The 6,996-nt window shown below is 42.8% G+C and overlaps 1 long non-coding RNA gene across 2 annotated transcripts; it reads right to left on the bottom strand.

Annotated features, from left to right (window-relative positions):
• Positions 1-361: 361 nt before the first annotated feature.
• LOC119008579 lies at positions 362-3,514 on the bottom strand. 2 transcript variants are annotated; one of them, XR_005071465.1, is made up of 3 exons: positions 3,390-3,514; positions 2,310-2,430; positions 362-2,082 (listed from the first exon to the last, which is right to left on the bottom strand). It is a non-coding gene; the product is annotated as an uncharacterized LOC119008579 (long non-coding RNA). The 2 variants fall into 2 exon arrangements; XR_005071464.1 differs by lacking the exon at positions 3,390-3,514 and adding an exon at positions 2,824-2,958.
• Between the last annotated feature and the right edge of the window lie 3,482 nt (positions 3,515-6,996).

Here is a 6,996-nt window from a genome sequence, read left to right as displayed (position 1 = left end):
GGCAAGTCGACTTGCTTGTTTTCTCATCATGAAGCTCCCCTTCATCTCAGTGAACATGGGACGAATTGGCTCTGGTCGTCGACTCACCTGCAGTGATCGGCGACCTCAGAGCAGCAGGGACAGCAGGAACATTCACACTCAGACATTTGACATCTCAACAAACACCAAGGCCCTTTTAAAGTCCGTCCTTGGAATCTGTTGCTGAGCTGAATGTTGTTCTGTCTGTGAGAGCAGACTGTGGTCACGATACACAAATACCACATTTCTCTGTAAGATAAAGATGCACACTTCAACACAAAAGTCTGACTGGTTGAATTATGAGTGAAGCAGTCGCATCAAACATCATCGAACAACATTGCAGTCAGAGTTCATTGTACTTTTATTGCTCACCATGCTAAAGAAGACCTTGAGAAACATTATAAATATCAAATTATGGAGTGAGTCAGCTTCACAGATCCGACAGCATCACTTTACAATGGACATTAAGAAAATAACACTGTTGAAGACGCATCTAACCAATAATAATGAGCCAAACTGAGGAACTTCTGAACGTCAGTCTCCATCATTATTCATGTGCGGTAGAGACAGATTATGTCACGTGTGTTTGAAACGAGATGCTTTGACACGCCGGTGGTTAAATTAATGTGAGGTGACATTTCTCTTGTATCCTCCATCTCCTCCATTCAGCTTCACACCGTCACCCTCCATCTGTATTTCACAGCAATCACATGACTGCAGACCATCTACTGCGCTGAGAAAAAGTGCAACAGAAAAACACACAGTCCAACATTAATTTCAGTTAACTGGACCAACATTTGAGGACTATCTCCTCTCTGAAAGGCACTAGATGTGATCTCATGCAAACATGACTCACCGCTCATCATCTGGGACATTTTTTTAAACTAAAAATTGCATCAATTCATGAAAATTCCAGAGGAAATTCGTCAGAGTTCAGAAAAAGGGCACAATGGTTTTGAAGTATTTGTGAATGCTTCATCAGACGGCCAAGCATTTCAAAAAAAAATTAATTATCCTGCAGAATTGATGTCGCCGGAAGCAGAATAACTGTGTGAGAAAAGATGTAGAAATAATAAATGAATTAATTATGAATGGAACAAGAACAGAGAGAAGAAAACAACATCAGCACGACTTCCTGACCTCCCAGAAACAGCAGGTTTGTTTTCTTACTGCAGAAAATGAACAACATGTCCGAGGTTAACAAGGAGGTCAGTGTTTCCTGCAGCTGTGTGTGTGTGTGTGTGTGTGTGTGTGTGTGTGTGTGTGTGTGTGTGTGTGTGTGTGTGTGTGTGTGTGTGTTCATTCCGGCAGTGACAGCTCGTTGATCGAAGCCTGCAACACAGTGCCTCGAGCTAGAGGCAGCACACACACACAAAACACACAAGTGTGTGAAGATCAGTGAGCGGGAACAAAAGAGGAGTAAAAAAAAAAAAACCATGGCTGCTGGTTTCAGAAAGTCTGAGTGTATATAAGCTTATGAGAAAATGACCCTGCTGCACACTTGATTCATTGCATTCAGTGAACAATGTCCTCATGAGTCTGTCAGTAGTCACAAGTCTTCTCCAGCTCATGCTGTTCATCTTGTATATTTTGGTCCCATGTAGTGCAAAAACAGATGCTTCATACCAACATCTGTCTACAGCTTGTCTTCAGGTTCTCCATCGGAGTCAATCAGAATCTCCTCCCCGCAGCTCCACCCTCTCATCCAAAAAGGTCACTTCTGGCTCCAATAAAAAACACAAGATGACAACAGCCATCCTGCCAAACTTGAGGCTTCACATCAGCAGTCCACAAACCTCATTTTTCCACTTGAGAAGGGACAGAGGAAGAGAAAACAGATGGAAAATGATGTTACATCTGCATGATCACAGTTTCCAGTGTAAGAACATCACAAGGTGACACTGAACAGACTGATCAGCAGTTGGAGGAGTGTTTCTCTTTAACAGTAGTGATATGTAACCAAGCAAAACAACTAAATTGATCATTTTGTCAACAACAAAGAGGAGAAAGGAAGAAATCTTCTGCCTTCAGTGGAGCAGCAGCGTACTGATGAGTGACAAACATCTGAAATATACATTTAACAGATAAATCATTATATTCTTTAAAAACTGTCATCATGCAAGTGCAAAATCATCTTTTAACAGATGTTGAAGACTGAAGCTAAAAGTGAACACTCTTTTTGTAATTGTCTTCATTAAACATCACTGTCATTGTAGAGTTTTGTCTTGTAGGCAACTAAAATAAATGTTTCCACCTCAGACAAAATAAAATACTTTAAACTGTCCACACACTTGGGCCCTCAATTCCACCAGATCCGTGTTCGGCCCGTCTCAGATCCACCTTCGTTATGCCTCTTCTCTGCTGCAGCTCCGGTTCGTCCGGACCCTTCTGTTGTGTGGGCTTCAGTTTCTGCTGGATGTTGGAGCACGGCACATTAATTAAGCTGAGTTCAGCACAGGACGTGAAATTGTTTAATCTATGAAATGTCAAACTACAAACTGAAAGATGTTTCTGCCTGAAATCTGTGTAAAATCACTGAATGTAGTTGTTCTCTCTGACTGAGGGTTCTACTAATGTTTTATACCAAAAGCTCATATGTGGGATTTTAAATGCTGGTAAACCAAACTGAGGTGAACGGCTCCTTTCCCAGTGAAAGTGTTCTTTTGTGATGTCCAGCTTCAGACATGGAGGCCGGTGGCACTGTAACACCTTATTATATAATTTAATTTCAGTCCTTTCAAACTCAAAGCTGACTGAATGATGCTCGAGTGCTGCTTGAATGCAGATAGATGAAAACATGCTTACATGCCATTGTCCAAAATTTCACCGCGAGCGATGGCATTGTGCAGGAAAAGAGCGATAATGGGTACGTCTGAACAAGGTTCATGTTTCCACTGCTGCTGATTGGAGCTGGAGCCAATAAAAACCCTCATCTGACCTGCGAACATACGCCAACTGTACCCTTTGCCATTGAGGACAAAAGCCAGCTGTTAGTGGGTGTTAGTGGATTGTTTTGTCAAGTGTGAAAGGGGTTTAATCATGATGTTAGCGGAGGTGAGTAATGCAACGCACAGGCGTGAGTCAGAACGAGTGAACCAACGAAAGATTACGCAGAGAGATTCCAGTGGTGAAGTGGCAGAGCACCTTACTGCAGAGACAACAGGCAACACTGTTTTATTTGTCTTAGCAAATGATTATTGGATGACAAGAAACCCTGTGAACACCTGTGTGCCTGACAGGTGACAGTGAATGACAGCTGTATTCATGCCCGAACTTACATGAAAAGCTCCTTCAAACAGTGGCTGTAGGAGCTCTGCAGCATTTGCTCCTTTATTTCTATGAAACTGAACCAAATACCGAGCCAGAATCACCTGAAGGCGGCAGGTGTCCTCTGACAAGTGTCGTGTGCTTCATTAGACGTGAGAACATGATCTGCAGCAGCGACAGGAAGCCCTGAGGTCCAACAGACAGATGGAGAACGATGTTTCAAACTTACAGTCAGCTGTTTCTCACAAGTCGCCCACTCCAGATATTTTTTTGTGGTGTTTTTTTTCTGCTGTGGATTTCAGAGAAGGGAGATTCTGTCATGAACTGTCCAATAAGCAAACAAAACGAACCAGGGCGTTACGGAGTTTATGATTATATTAGTGTACCTTCTACATAGCTACTTAACCACAGTGTACTACTTAATGAAGTGGTATTGACCAGACAGATTACACTCAGCCCTGAATCTCCTCAAGGGAACATTTATAGGGTAACACACTCCACTGAAAACTCAGCTGGATATGTTTCTAATCTCAGTGCGGCTACCTCAAACCATAATGAGCCTCTCACAGTTTAATTACATTTTGGAGGTGTTTGGAGTCGCTCGTCCTCGGGGTGACGGCATCAGAGGACACCGCAGCTCTTTGTAGTGTTAGTTCTACAAAACAACACAGATTATACGATAGAATAGCTCAAAGCTTCACTGAGCTAAAGTGTTCCTGTACGCTGTTTACCTGTGTTTGTAGTTTTCCTCTGACTTGTTCGATCATTATTAATGTGCTCAGTAAGGATTGTGACCTTTTCGTCCTTGTTCCTCTTTTATGTAAATAAAACGTAAGTTGGCTGCACACACACTTGTTTGATTGTTTGAAATGGATCTGTACACAGTTGCTGTGTTTCAGCAATATGACTGTGGCTCCTCCAGATGCTCCTTGTTTTTGGAGGGCGCACCACTACCATCCTTTGTTGCCTCACATATCCCACAATTCTTTGTGCGCCTGCAAAAGAGGAAAGAAAAAGAGAAAATGGCGACATCGTGTGGTGTAGATCGTCACTTTCGGGGGCCTGGGCGGCAGAAATCGTGATGTGAGGTTAAAACATCTGGTGACGCAACCAGGAAATGCTCCAAAGGCTAGACCGACACATTTAACAACAGCTGACGAGGTTAACAAGGTCTCTGAAGGACTCGCCTTCGAAGACCACAAAAGCCGAGTCCTTCAGAGGACGCAGACCCTGAACTGAGAGTCAGAGCTTACACCTGTGGCCTGTACAGCACACACTAATGGTGGCTGTGAAATGCATACTCAGTGATGAGCTTCATAGACACACTACGTAGAACAGTGTTAGAACAGAGGAGCAGGTCTTTAGACACAGGATTTAAGTGTCTCTGTGTTTAGATTTGAGTGACTGTGAGATAATAGAGTTCAAGAGGAGTTCAGTGTACAGGTGTACACCGCTGTGTATTTGTTTGTGTTTTTACTCCATGAAATCGTAGAAGCTGAAGCCTTTGTTGTTAATGTGACAGCATTTTATTTATTTATTTTTTTTTAATGAAACATTTTTCATTGCGCTGTAAACGGGCTGATAGACCTGCCAACACTCCTGGTTTTTCTGTAAATACCATATTTGAAAGCTCGTTTGCTCCATTTACATCACAAGTGCAACAATATCAACACATTACCCAACAGTGTGCTGTACGCAAACACACACTCACCTCCACAATTAGTTCCATTATTCTGATTATACACACGCACACACACACACATAATCCCTCTGTGAAAATACACCCATGTAAAGTGCCGACAACATTATGGAAAGTGTGGGGGCACTGTCAGGAAAAAAAAAAAAAAAAAAATATATATATATGTTTATGGGGAACACCGAAGGTCACAAATAGGTTGATAATAATGAAAACTTGCCTCTTTAGGGATAATGAAACTGAAATATAACTTCTGTATCTCCTCTAAAGTCCACAGTGAAATGGGAAATAACTGAAGATGTACAGAGAGGCTGACAGTCAGACACACAAACAAACGACCCGGGGGCAGGATGGCAAAGAAGTCTCAACCGGACCTGAACAGACCAGTTTGTGTTTGTTAGGATGAGTTCTGTAGCGAGTCAACAACAGAACCAGGAGAACCCGGCGGTGCCGTTCTCCACCTCCCTTAAGCCTTCACTGAATGCTGTTGTCACACCCTGATTGGCTACAGAGAGAATGTCCCAAGCTGCTGCCACTCGTTAATCAGGAGCCAGCCAACACATCCTGTGCAACAGGTGATCTGAATCCACTGCAATCAATCCACAGGAATTTTAAAATTATGCTAAAATGAAAAAAAGATAGAGACTAATGCATAGTAACTGCTACAGAAAGATCAATGCAGAGACATCCTCCTCATTTATCCAGAATCAGCTGCCATCACGATTGTTAAATCCACCAGACTCCATTTGCTAAGATGGTCATTTTGTTGTCATGAAACACACTTAATACAAAACCCACCAGAAACTAAATGAAAGTCACAAGAACATTCTGCTACTCTGGTTTTGTCAAAATAAAGCCCTTAATTCACAGCTTTGGTATTGAGAGAGGAGCAAGGGAAATCTACTGATGGGGTAAAAATGTGTCTGTGAGAAAAGATTGACTTGATCCTGGTGCCTGGTCTGAACAGGTGAACAGTGAGCTACCTGGTTGATCTAGATATAAACTAGGTAAAAAGTTAAAGCTACTGTGAGGCCACAACAGGTTTCTACCACCTGCTTGCTTGTCAGGATCATGAGATCCATCGTCACGGCTCTGGCTCTCCACCACAGACGGAGTGTAACCTGAAATGTTTCTGCTAACTTTAATGTCCTCTACAATCAGTCCCGGTGCACTGATCCACGTCCCACAGTCACCTGACTCATCTTCATCTTCATCATCACGTTACACTCACCAGCCAGCAAACACATCGTATATTTTCATACCTGCAAATCAAGTCTCCATTCATTTCTCTGCATTTCAACACACATAAACATGCTGAATTAATTAATTTGATCAAAAAAAAAGAAAAAAGAAAAAAGCAAACTGACTCCATGAACCCACAGTCAGTGTCCACAGGCACCAGATCAATCCAGCAGCAGATTAATATCCATAGTTTTCAGCTATCAGTTGTGATATGCATATATTAAAACAGAGCCAAAGAAAGCGCCACTGATCATATTTCAGTCAGACTGACTGGCTCATGGTGGCTCATGTTCAAGCAGCACGGATGAGATCAGATCTGACTCACTGGCAGACTAAATAAAATGTTTATTTCTGCTTTCTATTTTTATTCCTGGAGACAGAGCCTGTGTGAACAAGAGGGGTGGTGGGACGGAGCACGGTGAAGGTGAGATTTCCCTTCATGGAAAAGACGGAGAGAAGAAGTTAATTAAAATAGAGAAAGGTTGAGATGCAGAGGGAGAGAGGGAGAGGAAAGAGGAGGGGAGGTGGGAGGAGAAGGAGGGTGCTAATGAAGAGGGGGAGGAGAAAATAGTTTTTCTAATTAACACTCCTGCAGGTTCCCAGTGGAGCCCTCCCTCCAGGCGCCCTGGTACCTCTCTTCATGCCTCCCTCCGTCCAATCCTTCTTTCATTTGCCTTCTTTTTTATTAAAACCACTCCTCTTCCTTCGACCCGGATCCTTTAACCCCTCTTCCACGTGTCCTTCTACTTTCTCTACAAGTCACGGTCCAGCCC

Source organism: Acanthopagrus latus, chromosome 2 (assembly GCF_904848185.1).
Source record: "Acanthopagrus latus isolate v.2019 chromosome 2, fAcaLat1.1, whole genome shotgun sequence".
Taxonomy (NCBI): Eukaryota; Metazoa; Chordata; class Actinopteri; order Spariformes; family Sparidae; genus Acanthopagrus; species Acanthopagrus latus.
The sequence above is the reverse complement of the archived record's forward strand: the minus strand, read 5'-3'. Positions and strand labels throughout refer to the sequence as shown.